This window comes from Protopterus annectens, chromosome 1.part0 (genome assembly GCF_019279795.1).
Source record: "Protopterus annectens isolate FY-2018-M chromosome 1.part0, PAN1.0, whole genome shotgun sequence".
Classification (NCBI taxonomy): Eukaryota; Metazoa; Chordata; order Ceratodontiformes; family Protopteridae; genus Protopterus; species Protopterus annectens.
In genome coordinates, this window is record NC_056725.1 from 1,510,285,434 (window position 1) to 1,510,308,804 (window position 23,371).

General features: G+C 40.1%; 1 protein-coding gene across 3 annotated transcripts in view; it reads left to right on the forward strand.

Annotated features, from left to right (window-relative positions):
* Nucleotides 1-2,532: 2,532 nt before the first annotated feature.
* LOC122801768 (galectin-2-like) overlaps nt 2,533-23,371 on the forward strand; it is a 111,539-nt gene continuing 90,700 nt past the window's right edge. For all 3 annotated transcript variants that reach the window (XM_044071341.1, XM_044071350.1, XM_044071358.1), the window contains exon 1: nt 2,533-3,010. The gene's annotated coding sequence lies outside the window, so the exon portion shown is untranslated. The remainder of the gene's footprint in view (nt 3,011-23,371) is intronic.

Below are 23,371 nucleotides of genomic sequence, written 5' to 3' on the forward strand. Positions count from 1 at the left end.
TTAGCTTCAGGCCATACAGCACAACTCAAGATTTCAACTGCAGCCTTAGCATGATCACAGGGGTCTACTTTTAAAGCTCGAAGTTCCAAAACTTTGAATTTCTTATGGTTGAGACCATAAGGTCAAAGTTTTGGAACTTCAAACCCGAAAAAAAAAAAAAAAAAAAACTTTTTTTTTTACGTTCTTGCTGGGAGGCAAGGCCTCCTACATCCCCCACACCCCCCTGCTATTTAAATATACCAACTCCAAGATCGCAGTACAGTGAGGAAAATGGTAAATTTCCCAATCATTGCTGTATGGTGATCTCCATTTAAACAGTTTGAAGTCCCAAAACTTCAATCTTATGGTCTCGACCATAAGAAATTCAAACTTTTGGAACTTCAAGCTTTAAAAGTAGACCCGCTCACAAGGATAATTTGGGGGGGTTTTTTGGTTTTGTTTTGTTTTTGCCCCCTCCAACTCCCACCCACCCGACACTAGTTGTTTTGCTTGGGTAATCAATTATTCATGGATTTGTACTTTTCATAGGTAGGTCTTAAAACCTATCCCTCGTGAAAAGTGAGGGACTAATATTTTACAGTGTAGCAATGTCACCCTCTGTCTCAACCTGCAGAAGCTGGTAGAATTGTTCTCAGCAAAGAGTTAAGTATGGATAATTCTAAAATATTCTGCTGACTGCTGCATTGTAAGTATTTTTTTATTGTTGTTTATTTGTTTTTCTTTTTGTTGTCCAGGTAAACCCACTAGACAAATTGTTCCTTGTCAGGTGACCAGAGAGTGCTGCCTGGTTAAGTGACTTAGTCAGAGTAACACAATAGGCAAATCAAGGTAAAAGGAATCAAACCTTGTACCATGGGCAAAGGAAGTATCTCATTAACAGCTTAGAGCTTTAGTCTTCTGAACTAACTGACAGATGTCAGTCATCTGCTGTCTTTAAAAACATGTGAACAGCTGGCCTGCCAGTTAAAATCAGAGACCTTCAGTTATGTACTGACTTTTGGGCACATAAGACATACATATTCCTCTTCTATGTGTGTTTATCTATGAAAATGAAGATGATATGTCATATACAAGCATGCACTTTCCTAGTCCATTTAGGATGTTTGAGGGGAACAGAAGGAAATGTTCTCTAGGCTATAGTTTTAAGCATAATTAGCCTAGCAGTTATAAGTATCTTTACAACTTCTTAATATCAATCCTGGACCTTGTCAACTGATCAAAAATATTGTTATTTATAGCTACTTATCCAACGTGACAAGAAAAGTACCGAATTACTGTGTTTCCTGAAAATGTGGTCCAATTTGCATATGTGTAGTTCTTAGTTAAGTTCATCGTTAGCATCATAAAATCTACTGCTCTCGTGAAGAGTGAGAAAAGCAAAAGTGCCATGTTGAGTCTTGTAAGCAGGTTCCTTGTTCCTTTACTATGTAAGCCAGATGAAACAGAAATGAAACAGAATGGCTGATAAAATATCAACCATTTACTGGTCTTTTTCAGAGTAGCAGAACTGACAAAATACTATTTGAAAGCAACTTGATCTTGAAGTATCTGTATAATAAGTGCATCCATATTTATAAAACATAGACAAAAGGTAATGATGGAATACGATAGAAATCTGTGCTGATATATATATATATATATATATATATATATATATATATATATATATATATATATATATATATATCTGTGTGTGTGTGTGTGTCTGTGTGTGTGTGTCTGTGTGTGTGTGTGTGTGTGTGTGTGTGTGTGTGTGTGTGTGTGTGTGTGTGTGTGTGTGTGTGTGTGTGTGTGTGTGTGTAAAATATACAAAAGAACTTAGATGAATCATTACAATTATTACTTTCAGGTAATTCTGTTAAGTTCAACCAAAGGTAATAATGAAATAACATTTTAACAGCTGATTTGATCTAATATTCCCCTGTACAAAATGCAGCTGCTTTTTGCTGGTATATTTATAATATTTATAAATGAGGCAATCTACAAGCACACTAATATAGTAACTGATGTAGTCACCAATGTTAAGAGGATTTCTCCAGTTTGTTTTATATCCACCATTAGTGTCAAATAACTAAGACATGCAAAGTAGTTCAAGCAAAAACATATTTATTGTATAAATAGATTGGCAGTACACTTAAAGTAGACTAGGAACAAGCTTAGGCAAACACGCACTAACATGGCAGAATTACACAATACCTGGAGTAAGTATTTTGAAGCATTTCTTTTAATCATAGCTTACATCCTAAATCGACAGTAGAAATGTGCACTTATTACTTAGAGATTGATAGACAGCATATTTTTCACATACTTTGTACTTTTTCTTCACTTTATTTGCATGGTTACACAAACAAGCTGTACTTGTCATGGAACAGAGAACAGAATGAAGCAATTTCTTTGTTTCTGAACAAAGCAGTATTATGAGGCTTATCTAGCTTGCAACATACAGTTTGCTGTAACTGTTTTTGGTCTGAAACACAGAAATCCATTTTGAAAGTTGTAATGTCTGAAATACTTTTACTAGAGAAAATCCATTTTGGCATCTATTGTAAATGTTTTCCACTCAGCGGCGGTCAGCTGGTAGCACTCTGCCCCTCTTTTCTCTCCCATCCTCTTATGTTCACTGCCCCGTTAGTTTCTGTTCACTGTAGAGCACTATCACTTCTGCTTTTAACTGCAATGCTCTTGTCTCTTCAGTGCCAGGGATAAAAACATGCTTCATTCTCGGTTACATTAACAAAACAGAATTTACTAGTCATACTGTACCGCTGGAAAACAGATGTGGTTACATCAATGAGACAGCAGCACCAAGGAACCCAAGCCATTCAGGGGAAGTAAAAGCATGGAGTGGCCTTTACATCACTTGCTCACACCTTTCCACTCATCCTTCTGCATAAGGAATTGAAGTATGGTTTATCATTCATGGAAAATGGGAAAGCAAGGTGAATTCTGCTTGAAACAGACATCAAATAATGTTATTGTAGTAAATGAAGAATACACGGTCTAGCTGCAAGTGAGTAGTTTTTATTACATTTATTGAGCAAAAAAAGATTTTGCATTAGTAATTAAAGTTCTGCAGTAAAGGAAGACCTACCAGTGAGAAAGTATGAAAGCTACAAAGTGTTTTTAGATAATTTTCTTAATAAAAATGTTTCCTTTTTAACCAGCTGTAATATTGTCAGGAGATGGTTAATATTCCCACTATCAGAATATGCAACTTGAATGTCTGGTGCCTTTACTCAGCTATCTCACAATCTCAATAATAAGCTATGCAAAACACAGTGCAGAGTTCTAATCACATGCGTATGAAGTGTGGCATTGCACTACTTGCAGAAAATGACATTTCTTATGATGGCTGGCATGCCTGTTACAATTCTTCCCTTGTCTCATAGGTTCATAGCTTCATAGGAGGTTACTAGGCTAGTGGCCCAAGAGCCCTTACAAGCCTAGCCATGTTAATCCCGACTTGCCCCAATTGTCTTTGGTTAGATGGATGTAATTCACAGAGCGAGTCTGTGATAAACCCCAACTATCCCTGTGGTGAATTGGCGGCCTCCCATCCATTTTTCTATGTTGTGCTTGGAGCAGCAGTCTCTGGGAGATATATCTGTCTTTCCAGCATGTTCTGTTTATGTCACAGGCTAGGTTAAGATCCCTAAAGTGAGTGACACTTGTGCCATTTGACTTGCAGATCTGCAGCATTTCCATCAGGGTAGGGTCGGAGACTGTCCTGTAGGTCAGGCACAAGTTGCCACACCACAGCCTTTATGATGCAGAATAAAGTGACAGGGCTTTCACTCTATCCATGTAAGTCATGGTTTGGAGGCCCTGTATTTTCTTTGTGAGAGACCTCTGTGGTCTCTCCAGCTGCTACAGGTCTCTGGTGAGGTACATGCAAAAGGGAGCATTGTACTCTATGGTCTAATGAGGTCAAGTACAATGGAGTTATAACATCCTTAGATCTGGATGTGATGCCCTTACTTGTGAGAACAACAATGTAGAAGGCTTTCCTTATCACTGTGGAAACCTGCTGGTCGAAGTTTAGATTGCTTTCTACGTGAGTTCCCAGATCTCATACCACTGGGTTTGAACTTAGGGTGGTGCTGTCAATATTTTAATTAGCATGGAATGCTGCTTTGCCAAAGCGGATAATAATGCACTTTTTGCATTTAGTTTTAGTCTGTGGCTTTTGTACCAATCATTTGTCTGTGTTAGCTCATCCTGTGATATGTTAACATCATTGGGGGACTCGGTGATTGCACCCAATTTGCAATCATCAGCAAACTTGGTAAGCCAAAGGTCATCTAGTTTAACCTGAACTTCTGAAAAATAGATTCCAAACAGTAAATTGCCCAGTATAGATCCTTGTAGTACACCACTAGTGACAGGTCTACTGGTAGAGGTGGAGCCACCAATTTGACAGTATGTGTTCTGTCATTGAGCCAATTGGCTACCCTTCTAATGGCATAAGGGTTAATCCCCAGCTGGGAGAGTTTCCCAATGATACCTGAGTTGAGGATTGTGTCAAAAGCCTTGGCTAGGTTAAGATAGGCGATATGTACTGTCTTACCATAATCCAGGGCTTTGTTGACTCTCTTGAAGAAGTCTATTAGGTTTAATAAGCATGATCTAATCTTAATGAAGCCAAACTGGGCCAGATATAGAATCTGACGGTCACCTATGTCCTTGTTGATAAGGTCCATGATGATTCTTTCCATGGACTTGCAGATGAGGCTGGTTAGACTTATGGGTCTATAGTACTCATGGTCAGTTGATGGATCCCCTTTGTGCAAGGGTATTACTGTTGCTATTCTCCAGTCTGCTGGAACACAGCCAGTTCTCAGGCCATGATTAAAGAGAATGCCAAGTGGATCCACTGGGTCCTGTTTTAGATTGCTTAATAAGCAACCTGGGATGTTATCTGGTCCCATTGAGGCTATGATTTTGGCCTTGGAGAGTGCAGATGTGACCTGATCTCCAGATATACTAGGCAGAGGACTGGTGTCAGTTATGCTGTTGGGTATGCTGGTGGCGATGGGGGAGGGAGTGAAATTTGCATCAGATCTGTCAGCAAGCAGGTTGGCAATTTCCTCCTGTATAATATGAGTGGTACCATCCACTACCAGTTCAGCACATAGCTGGGCATTCCCTTTTAGATTTCAGACATAGTTAAAGAATGCCTTATGATTATCCTTAGTGAGGGATGCTATTTTAATTTTATAGTTAGCTTTACAGGGTTTTAAAAGATTTCTAATGTGCTTGTTCAAGCTGTAGAGGGAGTTCTTTTTCTGCTGAGTCAGTTCCCTCTTGTTCTTAGACATCAGTTTCTTCCTCTCGTTATGTAACCTGTTTATACTTGAGGTCCACTAGGCTGGCTTGATTTTTTAGGAGGATCTGGTTTTGATCTGGTCAGGTACAGCCGAGTCTATACAGTTGCTTAAGTGTTTATAAGGGGCATTTGTGTACATCTCTACACAGGAGTCGTTCTCTGTGATTGTGGGGGGGGGGGGGTTATAAAACTCTTTATACCATCGTATAGTAGGCTGTCATTTGCTTTGAAAATTTTTTTTTTAGTTTTTTTGCTCCGAGGGGGGGATGGGGGTGTTAGGTTTAATAGTTACTTCAAACAAGACTAATTTATGGTCTAACCTTTCCAGGAAGGACATCACATGGGGGAATGCAGTGACCCCACCCCCATGTTAGTGAGCACTACATTAAGGACATTGGAGCCCCTTGTGTAGGTGCAGACTATCTGTTCCAGAGCATTTGTGTTGACAGAGTCCAGGAACTTCTGGGCGAGCATGTTTGCGCTCATGTATGCCACCCAGTCGATGAAAGGATAGTTGAACTCTCCCATGACTAAGGTGTTGGGCTGTACGGCGACTGACTCCATTAAGTCCAGGAAGGTGGTGTGCTTTTCTTGGTTCATGGTGGGGGCCTACAACTAGCAATGATGTAGTAGAGTATTTTACCTATAGTTAATTGGACAAGTTAACAGTACTTCAAGACAGAGAGTCATACTGTTTGACCAGTCTCGAGGTGTACTTGGCTTTAATGAAGATGGATACACCTTCACCTTTGGTTCTTTCATGCTCACTTTGAAGTCTGAATGTTTGGAAGGCATTGCAGCCCTGGATGGCTGGGGTGCTCTCTGTGGCCTTGAACCATGTCTCAGTGACTGCACAGATATCAGCATCTTCCAAGGTGAAGGTGCATCCAGATAGTGCAGTTTCATGTTTACACTCCTAGCATTAAGCAGCAGAACCTTGAGTTTGTCTCGAGTGGATTTTGTTACATCATAAATTGTGTTGTTTTGACATTGCCTAAAAAAGGCACTAAGGGGGAGGCAAGCGCCTTTGCCAGTATCCAAGAGCCTACAGGAGAGAGGTGCAGATCATCTCTAGCAAAGCAGTGTGGCCTGTTGACCATGTCTTCACAGGCTGACAGATAGTGGAGCCCACTGAAGTGACACCAGAAGCTAAGCCAATTGTTTGAAGTTGATCATTTTTTGTTTATATTGTGGCATCATCCTGGGTGAACGTAGAATCCTGTTTAGGGCTAGGGTCATACCTGCCTGGGACACATAATCTGAGAGTTCAGTCATGTCTGTCTTCATATAGTCCAGAGAGGTGTGTCTCAAGTCATTCACAAAAAATAAAACAAAGCCAGCAGATAAAGGCAAGCTGTATAACTTTATTAGTTTGTCTTAAAGCATAATAAGCAGACCAGTTTGGCTCAATAAAGTCTCAGCCTTATTCAGTGTTTAAAATAAAATGAAAACAGTAGTCCCTATTATAGTGAACATACAAATTGATATTAAACTTGATTGGTTCCTTACAAATGTTAATTCATACCAGGTGCAAATAATGCCCCTAGCTTAATTATCCATTTATTTTCTTTTGAGTCCAAAAGGCTATGCCATCCGGCTTTATTAGCCCTGTTTCCCATTATTTTGTCAATATCTGTAAATCTGAATGTAGCATTAGGATGTTTAATGATATCTTTGTATAGTGCATTACTGGGTTGTTTATTTGTTATCCCACTAAAATGCTCTGAATTACAGATCCTAAGGGGTCTGGACGTCTGTCCAACATAAAAGGCATGGCAACTACAGGTGACTAAATAAATCAGCCAATCTGTCCCACAATTTGCAAAGAACTGAATCTGAAAGACATTGCCTGTATTACTGCTGGAAAACTCCTTAGTTTTGTTCATAGCTTTACAATGGGTACAGTGGCCACAAGGTACACAACCTGTAAGTAAGTCCCCGACTATAGTCCGTTGTCCAGAAACCCCTGTGGTTTGGTTGATGTGTTTATAGTGGCTCAACTGGGACCCAATGTTTCTACCCCTGTGAAATGAGAACAAACACTTGTCTCCCAAAATGGTGGAAAAATAGTCACCTGCTCTTAATATGTTTGAATGTCTCTGGACAATATTAAGTAAAGTTTCCGTGTTCCTACCATAATCAGTGACCAGACGGATTACAGATTGTTGGTTGGTCCCATGTTCTTTGTATTGTAATGTATCTGATCTATCTAATGAAGAAACCGTATTACTAGCACTCAGGACATAACCCATTTGGTACCCTCTGTCCCTAAATCTATCGATAAGGTCATCCCTGTACTGTACATAACTATCAGGCTTGGAACAAATACGTTTCATTCTAAGAAATTGGGACTTAGGTATGTTTCTGCAGATGTGAGGTGGATGAAAGCTGGAGGCATGGAGAAGGGAACTATATTGGGGGTATTTTCTATATACCTGTGTATCAAGGGTGTGATCTAAATTCCTAGTAATCAATACATCAAAAAAGTAATTCTACAGGAATGATAGCTAACAGTGAATTGAATACTCCATTTGTTTTCATTAAGATAACCTACGAATTCCTTCAGATAACTCTCATCCGATCAACATACCATCCAGCAATCATCCAAAAACTTCCTCCAAATGTCAGTTTCATTTATGCAGATGTTGTGGGGAATTGTCATAAATAATGAACTCCTCGACATAAGCCATGAATAAATCTGCGTAAATGGGGGTGAAAGAAGCCCCCATGGCTGTCCCCTTAGTTTGCCAAAAGCATTCGTCATGGTAAAAAAAGACATTCTTAGTTAGTATGTGTTCAGCAAGCCTGATAATTAAAGTATTAATACCTGGAGGGTAAAGATCTGACTTGTTCAACCAGTATTCTAGGGCATCCAAGCCCGCCCAATGTGGCATGTTTGTATAAAATGCTGACACATCTAGTGTACAGAGTAAACAGCCAGGTTCCAGTTGAGTATCAGCTATAATCTGGAGAAACTCAGTGGTGTCACGAAGTCTGGAATGTACCGACTTGAGTAAGGGTTGTAACTTCAAAGTTAAATATTGTGATAGGGATTCAGTGATAGAGCCCCTGCCCAAGACAATAGGTCTACCTGGTGGGTGATGAAGATCTTTATGTATCTTGGGGAGGAAGTAAATATATTGATTTGTTGGATCTGGGACCATTAGTTGTTGTAAATCAAAATTTGAGATGATACCCTCCTCCCTAGCTAAGGCCATAAATTGGTCGATTTTGAGTAGGATCAAGGGGCATCTTCATATAGTATCGTCCATCACCCAATTGTCTCATAGCCTCCTCAATATACTGTTCCCAGGTCATGACCACCACTGCTCCCCTCTTATCTGCTGCTAATATAACCAAGTCTTTATGTTCCACCAGTTCTTCTAAAGCTGTTTGCTCAGTCTTTGAAAGATTATTCACTTTACATATATAGTGCCTAGAGCTATAATGTAGATCTTTCAAAACTGCAGTCTGGAACATAAGTACATTGGAATGCACCAGGGGGATAAACTTAGATTTATGATACCCGAACCAGTCTTCACTTGTCTGATTATCAGAATCCTTGTAAAACATTCTTAAATTCAATAATCTACAAAAGGCTGTAACATCCTGAGCTAGCCGATCTTCCGGAACAGAAAAAAAAACAGGAATGAAATTCAATCCCCTATTAAGAATCTTTATTTGTACATCAGACAATGTTACATTAGAGGTATTCAAGACATTATTTTGAGTTGCTATTTCCGAGTCATTAGTTCCAATAAGATATCCATGTTTCCTATTTCTGTTGTGTTTCCTACCCCCCCCAACCTGCCTTCGTCTAAAGGGGTCGATTTTTTAGATACTGGTGAGTTCCAGGGGTGCTGTGTATCGAGATCAGTTACAGATGATGATTCATCCCCTGAGGTCTCATAGTTAAAACTGGAATTTGGTGTTCTTTTCAAGACTGACCTGGTCTCTTTTGTTTGCCTGCTTTTCTGGTAGGCACATTGAACCTGACTTGTTTATTATTACTGGAGAATTGAATCCCTTTCTCGTAATCTGCCAGGTCACTTTGAAATTTCCTAATCTTTTTGGCCTTCAAATATTGTTCAAGATTTTCCAAATCCTTACTTAATTTCTGGAGACAAGCTTGAAAAGCTGGTAAACCCTCAAATTTTTTGGTGCTTTCACATAACACAGTTATTTCTGCCATGTCGGATTCAATGACCCTATCATAATTTTTTAATAATACTTTAACAAAACCCATGGATGCCTGTTGCTGTGCTATTGTCCATTGCTCTGTGAGTTCACCATCAATTCTAGCCACCAAGGGTTGGAGGCGAACACTAAAACCCCGATGGGGCCATATTTTTGGCTAAATATGCCTTAAAGAGTTTGGCGTGCCAAACGTTAGTTCTTAAGGATCTCATATATTTGGTTAGACTTTGAAAATTAACCTCACAGGTAGCTTCTGGTGTACTGGGGAGAAGTCCCTGAATTGTGTGGGCATCTGAGCCCAAACCAAAAATACCCAAATCGTCTTTATCGGCAGACAAGTCCTTGAAGATTGGTGTTAGTTCCATATTTGTGTTTGCAAATAGTATAGAAAATATTATACATATATATATATATATATATATATATATATATATATATATATATATATATAATGTGAAATCTGTGCCTTCCGGTTTGGTCTAGCCTGAAAAACCCCTATAAAGGAGGAAAACACATTATTGGACCAAAAGCAGTTTGTCTTAGGTGTAGCCCGATTGAGAATGATCCCAAACTAAATTCCACAAGGTACACCAATGGCAAAAAAGGCCTTATATTGACCATATAAACTAATAAAACCAGTTCAAAAAATGACAGATAATAATGTGAAAAAATGGGGACAATAACAGCCCTTGCTCACCTGCACCCAGCACTGTTATTAGAAACCACATATAGTGAGCAATGCTACGTCCCTTTCTCATCAAAATCCATAGTCAGAAAAGAACCAAAGTATAGACATATGGTTGTATAATTCTTAGTCCTTTGAATGGACCACCATTCGTAAATAAATGGACAATAGTAGCCCTTGCTCTTCCTTCCCACTCACGATTCCACAAATCAAAAACTGACCAATATGTCCGGAGCAATGCTACATCCCTTTGGTCTAAAACAATGGTTCCTAATATGTTAATACAAAGGGTCCAGTTGGGGTGATGTCAAAAAATCAATCGGACTCCACTCCAAGATCAAACTGCTTGGTGCCCAAACGATATTGATTCAGGCCCTGAACTAACCACTAAAGAGTGCCCAGATCACATAAAAATGAGATGAAAAAAACATTAAGTGCAAACACAAACCATCTCAATCTCTTGCTTTGAAATTCAGGGTGGTCCCTGAAACATAACGCCCAGGCGAAAATCCCCTAACTTATGCAGGCATCCATAGTCCTATGTAAACTCAAAATGTTGACAAAACCAGCCCTGATGTACATGAATGGACACTAGGAATAAATGTACATTTAAATAGCAATGGGCGATGAGTATAAATGATCCATATACAGTAAATAAATGTTCCCCATAAAAGTAATAAGCCACAAATATCCAAAAGATTTTTGGCAATATCGGAAGGACACAGTAAATCCCCTTATAAATACTAAATCCTTCTGAAGTCAACACAATTAAATACAAAACATATGTATCTCAAAAAGCAAAAAAATCTGGTCCAAAAGCATCAGCTCACAATCCCTCTTTATGTGTAGTCAAACCCTCAGTTGATGATCCTACTAGTTATAACAAAAACGTTTATGAAACATACATAACAGCTGCCCATTATAAGTCATTTAAACATGGTGCTATAGTTCTTAATATATAGAAATCCTTTTGTGTAGTGGACCAAGCCCCCCACTATTATTCAGCTGATGATTTCAGAAACATTTTTCAAAAAAATATATACAAACATGTTATTAGCATATAATCATGCCCTTGTAGTTCGCTTACACAAGCATAATGCAATGTCCCAATAAAAGATATTCAATGAGTCTCATATAAAGAAGGAACCTTTAAGATCTTTTTGAACATAAAGAATGTCCCTCAGTAATTCGTAGTATAAGGCCTGCTTAAACACGAGTGCTTCAGCGTATTCTTGTGTGTAAAATATGCCTTAGTTGTAACCCAATACACATCTAAACCAATGGATACCCTTACAGATATACACTTGCTTGCTTGTCAATTAAACACAGTTGGACATCGGCCCACACAATATATGCTAAAGATGACACAAAAGTTTCAAAACACACCAAGCGATCAAATCATGACCCATAGCGACCCCAAAAAGTCACATATCAGGTCCGATAAACTCGGCCGTTATAAAGTAATGCATAGGCCGTTATAACCCACACTTTGAGTCCCAAATAATTGAGTGTACTTCCCTCAATGTCCATTAGTAATTCCTGGAACAAGACTTGCTTGAAAATAGGTGTTCCGAGTTTTCGTATGTCTGAAATCCGCCTGGGTAGTAAAACAAAAAACACATATAGTCCAATGGAAACACTCGCTTGTTAGTTAAACAACCTTGAGCAGTGACCCTCCCAATGTTTGTTACAAAATAACACCAAAGTTAGAAAGCACACGAAATTATGTATAAATCAAATCTTGACCCCATAGAGACCCATACGAGTCCCATATATAGTCCGATTAACTCAGACGTTATAAAGTAATGCATAGGCCGTTCCCCACACTGCGAGTCCAGAATGAATGTAAGTATTTCGCCAAAATGTAGATAATATAAAACACTCAAATGTTGGTTCACAAACACTTAAGTAAATCGCCCATACTCAGTGAATTTCAAAAAAATCCATCAAAGTAAAGTAGTTAGAGAAACCTGAGTCCCAGTATCAGCTACACAGATTGAAATGATGATTCCACCAAAACACCAACCTGATCTTGTGCTATGAGTAAACCCGCAGATCAAATCTCCAAGAAAAAAATGTCCACCAACCATAACATGCATCCAATGAGTAAACCCGCAGATCAAATCTCCAAGAAAAAAATATCCACCAACCATAACACGTATCCAGAGTCCATATAAATGCTACAGAAAAGATATATAAGTATCAACAAACTTCACCATGGGATAGAATGGATAAATGAAGAATGAAATGTAGGAGCTCAGTAAATCACATCCGCAGTGATCTCGATGCACAGCATGCCCAAGCCAACAGCAGGAACAGGAACAAGAGAGATACAAACTATGTGGATGTCCGGCCCATACGGCAACTGCATGGCTCAAAACAAAATGCAAAAAATAAAACAAAGCCAGCAGATAAAGGCAAGCTGTATAATTTTATTAGCTTGCCTTTAAGAATAATAAACAGACTGGTTTCGGCTCAATAAAGTTTCAGCCTTCTTCAGTATTTAAAATAAAATGAAAACAGTAGTCCCTGTTATAGTGATCATACAAACTGATGTTGAAACATGATTGGTTCCTTACAAATGTTTACTCATACCAGGTGCAAATAATCCATTGTGGCATCATCCTGGGTGAAGGTAGAGTCCTGTTTAGGGCTAGGGTCATACCTGCCTGGGACACATAATCTGAGAGTTCAGTCATGTCTGTCTTCATATAGTCCAAAGAGGTGTGTCTCAAGTCATTCACCCCAACATGGACAATGACAGAGTCATAACTGTACTTGATGAATGACTTGAGTACATGCATGATTTGACGGATACTGGCACCTGACAGGGTGATGACCATAACCTTCTCATTGTCCAGCCTACTAAGGGTACATCTGTGTGTCTCACTATGGAGCCACCTATGACCGAGACATTAGGTTTTGAGTTTTTTTGCCTTAGAGGCTTATTTATTGAGATACTGGTGTATGTATTATTATGTGCAGTAGTTTCTATTTGCATAACAGTGTGTGCAAGGGATTTATGTCTGGTAGGTCTCTGATCTTTTGGTAGGCTTCTAGTGAATATCTCTGCATGTGCGGGCTTATATGTGATGACCTTATTTTATGTGACAGGTGAAGTGCGTGTGCTGACAACCTGTTTGATGTCTGGTTTATTTTTACATGAGAGAACTGATTACAATTTCATAGTGTAATTTCATCTCTCACATATGGTATTTGTTTGTTTTAGGAGCAAGTAGTTGGCAGTATATATGAGACAATTACTACATTACCTCAGGATGCCCATGTCAATCAGACTGGCTGTAGAAATGATGGGAAACTGCCCATCCATTATAGCAGGTTTTTTACTGCATGTACTATTAGGGAAGGGAGTATGCTCCCCCATATTGACCAGTTTTTGCACTAGGACTAACAAAGGGAATTGTTCTTTTGAAGGCTAGGAATGACATGTGTGGCAACACTGCTCAGTGTGCAACTCAGTTGCCCATAGTGCAGCAGGGAAGTGTGGGAGGGTTCTGCTGACAGATGCCTAAGGAAAAATTGTGTTTCAAGGCATTTGAGTCTATACAGGGCACCACTAACCCCCACTGCACGAAGTTCAGCAACGTGCAAACATGAGGCTTAAATACAAGCAAGAATAAACACTTTTAAACTTAGCTACCAATAGGAAAGTACACATTGAACCTTCCTCCAGCAATCCCCAGCTCAGAAAAGGCTGTATCCACACTCTTCTGCCACAAGGGTGCAGGGGAGACCTTCTTAATGTAAAATTGCTAGTTTAGTGCTTAAGTGTATCAATAACAAGCTAGATTCAGCAGGTCTGAATCTAGTCTATGCTATCTAGACCTGCTGAATCTAGCCTGTTATTGATACAATAGTGCAGAGAATGAATAGTCACAAAAAGTAAAATCATAAAAAAACAGAAATAATGCAGCAGTTCAATAAAATGTATTAAAAAGTGCAGAAGAATCACAAAAATATACTTATTTTCTTGTTTTGTTTTTTTTTTTTTTTTTTTTTTTTTGGCCTTGGATGTCTTGGATTAAGGCAGAAACACTCTAGATCCAGGAAGACAGTATACACCGCTGTCTCCTCATTCATTGCCTTAGTGACCTTTTGATAAGCATGACCTTCCTTTGACAAAGCCAAACTGGGATGGATCCAGTGTCTGGTGGTCACCTATGTCCATGGTGATAATTTACGTGTTAATTCTTATAAATTGCTTTGCAAATAAGTCTAGTCATACTAATGGGTCTGTAATGTGCACGATCTGTTGAAAGTCCTCCCATATAAAGAAGGATGACCGTCACAGTCCTCCATTTTCATAGCACAAAGGCTGTTTTAAGAGTATAGTTGAATAGTGACTCCTAGAGTCCTGATAAGTCATAGTTTAGACTGTTCAGGAGGCATCCCAGGATGTTTTAGGGGACTATTTAGGCTATGTTCTTGGCTTTAGTGATTGCAGCCAGTACGTGCTCCCTAGTTGTTGTTGGAGGAGTTATGTTTGAAGGTATTTCTTGGGGGATGACTGGGTGTGAGAGGGGATAAACTTGGAACTGAATATGTCTGCTAACAGGTTCAGTATATCAAAAGCTCTATAAAGGAGCTGAGTAAAATATTTTTAGTATTCAAGGTCAGGTACAAAGGAGTACAGTGCAAAAAATTTGAAGGATGAAAGTCAGTGAGCGGTAGAGATAAACGGTGGGAGTAAACTTTGCCTGATGCTATTGATTAATTATTTATGGAGCATATACAGAATGAAGAAATTCTAACAGAAGGGAAGTATCTGGATGATAGAATGTGCATCCTCCTTTATTTTTCATTAGTTATTATAAGTATCCATTTGAAATTGCCTTGTCCTATCAAGTATATCATTTTGTGGAGATTGGCTTTATAGAGTTTACAAATCATGCTAACTTTGCCTTATCAAACACAAAGATAGTAACACCAAATATATTTAAGAAACATGTTTGATTAAAAAAATGATATTAGATTTCATGATAATTGTTAAAAATAACATATGTATAATGCATGAAAATGAAAAATGTTTGCTTTGTTTTTTTTTCTCGTCTGTTATTGTATATGTACCTGTGGTACTGTTTGCAACCTAAGAATTTAATAAAGGTGTTTAAAAATTATGTGAGGTTTCCCTTCCCTTTGATGGTTATTGTCACTCTCCTACTTTGGACACAGTAGAAGAGTGTTCACGGGTTCTGTTCAAGCACCTTTATTATATACAAACACATCATGATAGAAGTTTACTTACTTAAAAGTAAATTATATGCAAACTAACTACTGCAATCATACATGCTTACTCTCTGGCCGCACTCTCAAAATGGCACTGGGAATAGCACATGCCTGGTTTTTATATGTGCATGTTCAATCCTTGATGTGATTCTTGAAGACACAGCACATACACTCTGATCTACATCCTCCCGCTTTGAAAAATAGATCATGCAACGTTATGAATCTGTTTGGCATGCAGATATCACAAGTAGTTCTTTGTCATGCATTTATACTAGACTAGGTACATATAGACAGTTAAGTCCATGTTGCTGCGTATTTCACACTGGGCCTGGATAATCAATCATATCATGTGACATAAAAATAGGAATTGGGTTTAGCAACTGGAGCTGTCTCTACACAATGTTCAACCTTGGAAGTATTTGGAACATCTTCTGGAATGGAATTAGAGGTTGAAACACACTCTGGGATGGGAATAACGTTTGATTCGCTCTGAGATCTTGAGTCTGTATCACAGGAAAAATGCTGCGATGATGATTCTGATGCAGGAAAAAGATTTCTGTGATTGCTCCTGTACTCCAAACCTTCAGATTCTACATGGTAGGATCTTGACTTGGCACATATACCTGTAACCTGACCAATTCAGTCAAAAACCTTCGCCGTTTGTTTTCTCACTGTCTCTCCTTCCCACGATGGATGAAGAAATCTGCTCAATTTATGATAACTAGACTTCTGGATAGAATGCTTCTTGAATAATTGAGCCTTGATGGTTCTGTTGTTCTTAGCTTCAGGCCTCAATAAACTGGAACTAATAGGTAGCATCATTCTTGTTTGTCTGGATTAAGTCTTTGAGCAGGTGAGCCAAGAATATCGTCAGGGGGTATGTTTCTGAGATTAAGTAATTTCAAAAGATGTCAGTATTGTCATGCTTTGATCTTTCAAGTAATTGCTTTGCACTCTGCACTGCATGTTCAGCCAGCCCATTTGACTGTGGATATTCAGGCCTGCTAGTAACATGTACAAAGTCCCATTCTCTTGCAAATTTCTGAAACAGCTGACTAGTAAATTGAGTACCATTGTCAGAGATAACTTTGTGTGGACTACAATGGACTGAGAAATGACATTTCAACTTAGTAATAACAGTAGTGGATGTTAGATTAGGTAGTAAGTCAATCTCAAACCAGTTTGAATAAGAGTCTATCAATATGAAGTAGTGCTGATTGTCCCACTCGAAGATATCAGTGGCTACTGTTAACCAGGGTAGTTCAGGGACTTGACTTAACTGTAGTGGTTCTCTCAGCAAATGCAATCTAGTACTATACAGAACAAGAAGAAAGTACTTTATCAATAGCTTTCAGTAATGAAGGCCAAAATACTAACTCTCTCGTTCTTCTCTTAGTGGATATAGAACCTGGGTGACCACGATGCAAAATCTGGATATATTCTTGTTTTAAGGAAGCAGGAACAACAATTTTAGGGCCTTTGAAAATAATACCATCTTCCATTAACATTTCATCTCTGTAAGAAAAATAGGTTTGCACTTCAGGTGGTACACTAGACTGCTTTGATGAGGATCCAACATTAATGTAGTGATTGAGCTTTTGCAAAATTGGATAAGTCTTTGTGTGATCTCTTAACTCGTCAAGTCTAGTGGTAGAACAATTATGCACTGCCATCATGTCAAAGACAAAATTCTCTGTGTCGTATTTCTGGATGATCTGGATAAGGTATCAGCTAGATACAGTAGCTTGCCTTTTGTATAGACCATATTGAAGTTGTATTTTTGCAATTTGAGCATAATTCTTTGCAATCTCGCTGGACCTGAATGCATAGGCTTCTTTAGAATAGTAACTAAAGGTTGGTGGTCACTTTCAATCTGAATAGCTTGACCATAAATATAATCATGAAACTGGCGCATGCAAATACTATTGCCAAAAGTTCTTTCTCAATTTGTGCATACTACATTTCAGTTTGGGTAAGTGTTCTAGCTGCATAGGCTACTGGTCTGCCCTCTTGAAATATAACTGCACCAAGACTAAATTTTGAAGCATTACAGGAAAGAGTGACTATTTTATTCACATCATAGTATTTTAGTGTAGGTGGGGTGGCAATTTTCTGCTTAAGGTCATATATGCCAGAAATTTATTCCAGTATTTGTGACTTTGCCCAATAGCGCAACAAGCCTCTGTGTAACTGAACTTTGTGAAATAAGTCTCTTTTGCACTATAATACTCTTAAAATTATGGTATTGAATAGACACACCCAGCACAAGAAAATTTTCGAAATGGCTATACTTTGACTGTACTTTACGAAATAGTTGCACTTTGGTCACAAATAAACTCTTCGGAATACATACACAGTAATAAGCACACACTGTAAGCACTTTTACACACTTTGAGATATTGTGAATAACTCTAGTTATGCCCTTGATACAATACAAAATCGTAGTTATGTAAAAACACAGCACTTTGCCAAAAACATGCAGTCGCCATGCTTTATAGGTTCATAGGTTCATACTAGGCTATCTGCCCTAGGGCATTTATAAGCCTAGCCAGAATGTGTTTGGCTTTCGCCACCCATTTTAAATTAATTTTGCTATGCACTTTTTCGAGGTTAGTATACTGTGCCTCTGTCTAACAGTGACACAGAAGTGATACCTGGGGTAAACCTATGATCTCCCATCCACTCATCAAGATTCCTCTTGAAGAGAGTCAATGAGGAACTCTGCCTAACCTGGACTGGGATTTTATTCCAGAGTGAAGGGAGCCTCTGGGTTATGAATCTGTCCCTCCAGCATGTCCTGTTTATTTCAGTGCTGAGGTTCAAGTCTCTCGAGCGCGTAGCTCGATGGGATTTGGATTTTCTGAGGTGCAGCATGTCCATTAATTCCAGGTTGGACATGGCTTTATACGTCAGGCACAGATCGCCTCTGAACAGGCAGTATGCCACTGAGTAGAGTTGGAGTTTCTTTAACCGGGCAGCATATGGCATCTGTTTGAGCCCTTTGATCCTCTTGGTGAGGTACTTTTGGGGTCTTTCCAGTTGCTGCAGGTGTCTGGTAAGGTACATTCCAAAAGGGGCATTGTACTCAATTATGGGCCTGATGAGGGATGAGTAAATAGGCACGATGACCTCCCCTGATCTAGATGTGAATCCCTTCATGATTAGGTGGGCTATATAAAATGTTTTTCTAACCACTTTGGCCATGTGGTTGTCAAATGAGAGATTGCTATCAACTTGGGTCCCTAATTACGTCTTCTGTACTTAATGGATTACCACCTATGTGGTAATTTGTGGGCACTTTGTTTTTGCCAAAGGGGATGACTATACACTTTTTGGCATTTAGCTTGAGGCCATGGCTCTGGCACCAGTTGTCTGTTTCTATGAGGCCCTTTTGGAGGATGCTTGTGTCGGCTGGAGAGTCAATTATGGCACCCAGTTTGCAGTCATCTGCGAACTTGGTCAGCCACAGTCCTTCCGTGTTGGACTGTACCTCCGAGAAATATATACCAAACAAGAGAGGTCCCAGGACTGAGCCTTGTGGGACACCACTTGTAACTGGTTTGGAGTCTGACATGGATCCAGCAATTCTAACCATGTGGGTTCTGTCCTTGAGCCAGTTTGCAATCCATCTAGTGACATAGGGGTTTATATTTAAGCTGGTGAGCTTATCTATAATGCCCAAGTGGGGTATTGTATCGAAGGCTTTTGTGAGGTCCAGGTAGGCTGTGTGGACCACTTTCCCCTCGTCAATGGCCTTGGTGACTGTTGCAAAGAAATCAACCAGGTTTAAGAGGCAGGATCTGCCCTTAACAAAGCTGAACTGGGTAGGATCCAGTGTCTGTAGGTTCCCAATATCTTTATTTATGAGGTCCATGATGACCCTTTCCATAGCTTTGCAGACCAAGCTAGTCAGGCTTATGGGGCGATAGTTTCCAGGATCCGTTGAGGCACCACCTTTATGGAGAGGGACCACTGTTGCTGTACGCCACTCTTTGGGCACATATCCTGTAGTAAGGCTGAGATTGAACAGTAGTTTTATGTTTGGGTTTAGCTCTTCTTGGAGTTCATGTAGGATGCAGCCCGGGACACCATCTGGTCCCATTGATGCTGTGTTTTTTGCTTTGGAGAGGGCAGCTCTTACCTGAGCATCTGAGATGTCAGGGGGGCAGCACTCTGCTGGGATAGATATTTGCCCTTTTGGTGAGGAGGGGGGGAGAAGTTTGCACTGAACCTGTCAGCTAGGAGGTTGGCAATGTCTGTGGGTTCAGTGTATTTTTTGTCATTTTGGACTAATTCTGAGCATATCTGGGAATTACCACCAAGGTTCCTAACATAACTAAAGAAAGCCTTGTGATTATCCTTAGTGTCCTGTGCAATTTTTCTCTCGAAGCTGGCCTTAGACAATTTTATGAGTGCCCGTAGTTTTTTGCTAATACTGATCAGTGATGCCTTCCCTTTTTGGGATTTTGCTCTATCATTTAGTAGCTTCCTCCTTCTATTGTATAGTTTGTTTATGGCTGGGGTCCACCAGACAGGGCGTCTGCCTTTGGAGGATTGGGTCTTGGTTTTATTTGGGATCGCATGATCCATGCATTCCTGAAGGTGTTCACAGAATGCGTTTATAAAGGATTCTGCGGTCTGGGCAGTATTTTCCACAGGCCAGGGGGGCTTTGAAGGATTCCACCTCGGTTTTGAGGAGTGTGAAATTTGCATTAGAGAAGTTTTTCACTGTGGTTTTCTGGGCAGGGGGTGGGGTCAGGATGTGAATATCCAGTGAGATTAGTTTATGGTCTGATCTTACCAGTGAGGGATACACTTCTGGTCTGGAGCATAGAGTCCCCATGTTGGTGATGATCAGGTCCAGTATGTTTTCCCCTCTTGTGGGAGTGGTAACAAGTTGTTCCATAGCATTTGAGTTTATAAATTCTAGGAACCTTTGGGCTAGGGTGTTGGAGCCAGAGTAATGCTCCCAGTCTATGTTTGGGTAGTTGAAGTCGCCCAATATAATGGTGTTTGGAGAGACCTTCATATTTTCCAGTGTTCTCAGGAAGGCCGAGTGGGGTTCCTGGGTTTGGGAGGGTGGTCTGTAGCAGGCTATAAACTGGAAGGCAGTTTTACCCACTGTTAGTTGAACATGGTAGTCTCTGATGCTTCGTGCTTTGCCACCAACCTGGAGGTGTGGATATCTTTGATGAATATCGATACTCCCCCTCCTTTTGTGGTTCGGTCCAAGTTTTGGGGCCGCAAAGCATGGTATGAGGTATAACTTGGTAGTGCTGGGGTGCTCTCAGGAGCCCTGAACCAGGTTTCTGTTACTGCACAGATATCGATGTTCTCCATGCTAAGGAGAGTTTCGAGTGCGTGCATCTTGAGGTTTAGACTTCTGGCATTGAGTAGCATTACTCTTAGTTTCTTATCCCTTGTGATACCTATGGAGGTGGGTTTGTCTTTTGAGCCTTGCCTAAAAAAGGCACTATGGGGGTAGCAAGAGCCTTTGCCAATATCTGAAAGCCCAGGGGTGACAGGTGCAAGCCGTCCCTAGCGAAGCATCGTGGCTTGTCGAGCATATCATCCCAAGCTGACAGGCATTGGATCCCCTTTGAATGACACCAGTACTTAAGCCAATTGTTAAAATTGATCATCTTGTCTTCATATTGTGGCATCATTCTTGGTGAGGGTAAGATGCTACTCAAGGTCAGGGTCATACCAGCCTGGGCTACATGCTCAGAGAGCTCCTTTATGTCTCTTTTCATGTAGTCCAGGAAGGTACGTCTCAGGTCATTCACACCAGCATGGACAATGACTGAGTCATATTTGTACTTGCCTTGGAGTGACCTGAGTGCTTGTGTTATGTGGCGGATCCTAGCGCCCGACAGGCTGCTCACCGTGACCCTCTCCTTGTTCAGCCTGGTGAGCAGGACGTCAGTGTGCCTGACGATAGAGTTGCCTATTACAAGTGTATCAGATGTGTTGTTTAGTCTTAAGGGCTGTGACTGTTCGGCACACTGGCTTTGTGAGATATGTGTTGCACGTGTTTTGTTTTGGGGTAGCGGTTGCTTGGGTGTCTGCTTTGGAGGTCTCTGCTGCTTAGGCAGATCTTTATTTAGAGCCTCCAAGTATGTTTTTGTGTGATTATGTGTTTGGTTTGCTGTCGTGGTAGTTCTATGTGAGATTGGAATTGTAGTGAGTGTGGTTTCCTTCTCCTCCTGACTGGTTATGCCAGTACTGAGTTGAGAGAGCTTAGCCTCCAGTTTGGCTATATGGTTGCATCTCTCACATGTGTTGGAATTTGTTGGGAGGAGGAGAGGGTTGTCTGTGTACATGAGGCAGTTGTAACATTGCCTCAAGATTCCCAGATTCACCAGCTGGACCAGAGAGGAGATTGACAACTGACCTTTGGACATGCTAGAATAATATTGGGAATTCCTTAATAATTGAAAACAAGGGCCAGTGGGGAGTGAGGGTGTAGTGCTTTTAATTTTTAGTGCTGACTTATATAATTGCTTTAGTGAGCAAGTGCCAGGTAACTTAAGTGCAATGTGTTACAGGTAACTTAAATGCAAAAATGACAAACAGTAACTTTCTTTCAAGTGAAACAAGGAAATAAGTACAGTAAGCAATGCATATATCACTAGTGATCCACAGAAGCACTGAGAAGCCACGTATTAGGTGGAATTAGCATTCCAGGGAAATAACAAGCAAACAAACAAGCATATAAACAAAGCTAGATTCAGCAAGCCTGGATCTAGTCTATGCTACAGCAAACAAGGTGTACCAATTTCAGTAAGATACAGTTCAAATATTCAGGCACTATAAACCTTTAACCAGAAATTCCCAGCTCAGAAGGGCAGAGTCCAGCCTCTTCTCCCACAAGAGTGCAGACCACAAACCTTCTTAATGTAAAATAACTGGCCCGAAGCCCAAGTGCTTAAACCAGAACTAATACACTTTAAGAATAACAGACACTGGGCTCATAATCAGCAGTTCCCAACTTAGAAGGATGAAAGCTACCTGTCCTGCCACCACAGTGCATGCCACAAACCTTCCTAATGTAAAACAACTGGTCTGAAGCCCAAGTGCTTAATCCAAAAGACTTAGAATGATAGCTACACTTTAATCAAGTTACTACCAAGCAGTAATAAATACAATTGAATACTTTAGAGAATGCCTGGATTAGTGCTCAAGTTACACAAACAAAGCTAGGCCCGAATCCAGTCTATGCCACAGCAAACAAGGTGCACCAACTTCAGTAAGAAGCAGTTCAGATATGCATGCACTATAAGCCTTTAACCAGAAATTCCCAGCTCAGAAGGGCAGAGTCCAGCCTTTCCTCCCACAAGAGTGCAGACCACGAACCCTCTTAATGTAAAATAACTGGCCTGAAAGCCCAAGTGCTTAAACCAGAATTAATACACTTTTAGAATAACAGACACTGAGCCCTCAATCAGCAGTTCCCAACCTAGAAGGATGTAAGCTACCTGTTCTGCCACTACAGTGCAGACCACAAACCCTCTCAGTGCCAAACAACTGGTCCGAAGCCCAAGTGTTTAAACCAAAAGGCTTAGAATGAGTTACACCAAGCAGTAATAAATACAATTGAGTACTTTTAAGATGATGCAAAAGTAAAATAAAGTAGGTAGAAATACAAGTACAGTAAAAGCAGATGACATTTTTTTTTCTGAACAAGTGCTGAGATCAAAGAAACAGATTTGAGTGCTGAAACTAGAAAACTGGCTAGTTATAAGAAAAAAAAAACTAAGCTAGAAGGCTTCCCTCCAACCAGTGCTTTGTGTCCCTGCCCACGTAGCTGACACACCCACACTTTGAAATAAGAGTTTATACAACCACACAGACACTCATGGGGATGGCTGGCACATGTTTTCCAGCTGTGCCCCTTTTCTGTCCAGTCTAAAAGG